The sequence below is a fragment of the Alosa pseudoharengus genome, unplaced genomic scaffold, assembly GCF_046254945.1.
Source record: "Alosa pseudoharengus isolate Yale_2024_CS ecotype anadromous, Long Island Sound unplaced genomic scaffold, YU_APseudo_1.1 YU_APseudo_1.1_scf_19, whole genome shotgun sequence".
NCBI classification, from domain to species: domain Eukaryota; kingdom Metazoa; phylum Chordata; class Actinopteri; order Clupeiformes; family Clupeidae; genus Alosa; species Alosa pseudoharengus.
Genome location: NW_027468657.1, coordinates 34,055,191 through 34,057,690, shown reverse-complemented (window position 1 = coordinate 34,057,690; position 2,500 = coordinate 34,055,191). Strand labels below are relative to the sequence as shown.

Genomic DNA, 2,500 nt, shown 5'->3' with positions numbered 1-2,500 from the left:
TAATTAGATTGCAATTTAAGCGATTTTTGAAATGTCAAAGCTTTTCGTTTTAAATAAACTTCCATAATTATTTTTTTATATTTTATTATGATGTATGTAAACAGTATGTTCAAATTCTAAATAAATAATATAAACACATTTATTATATATAAAATATAACTCTTGTCCCCCAATGGATGCCACTTACAAGCAAGAAAAACTTGTCTCACCACAGAGTGCATGTGAACGCAGACCCTGCTGTTGGTTGGTTGTTAAGAAATTATCATACCCACTCTTTCACTCACTCTTATTCTCTCTCACACACACTTTGGGCCCTAATTTAGCAATACAAAATGCATGGTCACTAGCAAATAGCGTAAATACATTTAGGAATTTGTCCAGTCCACATTTGGGGTGGTTTTGTTATCAAACGTCAGGTGCCTGGCGAAAAGGTGGCTCTTATGTTTCTTAATCAGTCATGGGTGTGTTTTGGGCTTTACATCCTTTAAACCAATGAGGAGGACATCTGTCATTCCCTTTAACAGCAAGCAGGGCAACTTCAAACAGCGCATCAGTATTTTGATAGTCAGCAGTGTATTTGAAGGAATCTGCTTGTACGCAAGACCGTATGGAACAGGTATTCCACTAAGCCATTCTTTACTAAAACCGAGTAGAGTATAGGCTACACACATCTGCACTTGTCTATTAATTGAACATATAGGCAAAGTGAAACTATCTTCACTGTGGTGTCATAGTCAATGACAAAACAGTTATACACAGTTAATTACTTTCAATATTGACTGACAATGGGTTACCAGCAAAACATAGCCTGAAAAAAGCAAAACTTCCCCCTATAATGTTCGAATGACTGAATTAATAACCTAAAGACATTTATTTTGCAGAGGAATTGCTGCTTACATCTCGTGACAGTGCGTCTTCAGCTGTGTTTCATATGCGCCTTTCGCTATAGACCAGGCTTTTCTTGGTCAGTGGCGTAATGCTTTTAGTCAGTATAAGATAGCGATTTTTAGATCATGTGCCAGATCACACCTTATATCGGTAATTGCCTCACCCCTGGGCGCATTATTTAATAAAAGTGAAGTGTAAGATAGGAAAAAACTTTGCGTCAGAATAATAATATGCTTTGCGCCAGGTTTTGCATCGCGAAAATAGGGCCCTTTATCTCACTCTCTTTGAAAATAATGGGTATAGACTGAAATTGTATGAGAACTGAATTGAAATCAAATAGAACACAAGTTTCTTCATTGATGTTATGAAATTATATTTGATATGGAATATGATGAATGACATGAATACATATCAAAATATCCAATTCAGTTTACCTTTGCCTATTTTCTGTGTCAATTTCTTGTTCTATTGCTATAAATGTTTCATGGTCTTGTTTCATGGTCTTGGTGTAACCAGTATTTTGTCTAAAATACTAATAATGTACAAAAAAATTAATATGGATAATGATTTAATACTCTACTTTACTGTAATAATGGTTGTTTAAACAATTTTTACTCAAATGGTCAAAGAATAGACAGAAAACAAGATGTTTACAGCATATGGCCTTGCTCAGTACAATGAAAAACCCATATAATTTAAATTTAGAAATAAATATAATAAAACATATTCTCATAGGATATTACAAAATAAACTAATAATTTCATGAGAGCAATTGCATGAACTCTAGGAGGTGTGAAATATTAGATATTTGTCATTTTTGTGGTTACACCATTTGACAATTTAACAGGCTGTTAGTTCTAATTTTTGTTAAAAAATAGCATACACGTCATATTAAATAATATGAATACAACAGAAATACAAAGTATACACTTTAGCAAACCTCAGGCATGTTTTGTTTTAAAGGTTTAAACATATTTTTAATTTTCTCATCTTACCAACCTTTATCTGTCACTGACTCTATTACAGTTTTTTCTGAATGCTTAAACACAACTGTGATTCTTATAGCACAATTTCTAAAACTATTAATACTTATAGCAAAACCACTCACTGAGTTCGCAAAACTAAAAGCACAAACACTGCTTTGCACTCAGTTTGCAATTTTGTAATACACACTTTGCACAACTGTAGGCACAATTCACTGCAATTACACTATTTTGCCAACTCTCTGGCACACTTTCTCATGTGAAAACTGTTTTAGATAATTAGTTCACTTTGCAATCAGCCTAAGCACTATAAATAAGCCACAGGTAATGTACAATGGGTACAATGGCAGGAAGAGTGAGAAGAGTAAGAAATAGCCCTTTTACAGCCAAAAAAAAACAGTCTACATGTGGGGATATTGTCATGTCAGGCCTGGATACATCATTCCAGAATACATTTTTCCCGGTGCCTTGGACTAGGACATTGCATGTGATGTAGACGGAATTTTGAGAGAGACGACCCGATGTAGACTGATTTGTTTTGTCTCAGTGCTATTTTGTGTTTTGACTTGGAAAAACACACTTGTGTTTGTTTTGATGTGTGTAAATAAACACCAATACTTGAAGTTTGG

The 2,500-nt window shown here is 34.0% G+C and overlaps 1 protein-coding gene across 8 annotated transcripts in view; it reads left to right on the top strand.

Annotated features, from left to right (window-relative positions):
• Positions 1-2,500, top strand: part of dlg3 (discs, large homolog 3 (Drosophila)) — a 91,399-nt gene that overhangs the window by 61,337 nt on the left and 27,562 nt on the right. The window lies entirely within an intron of this gene.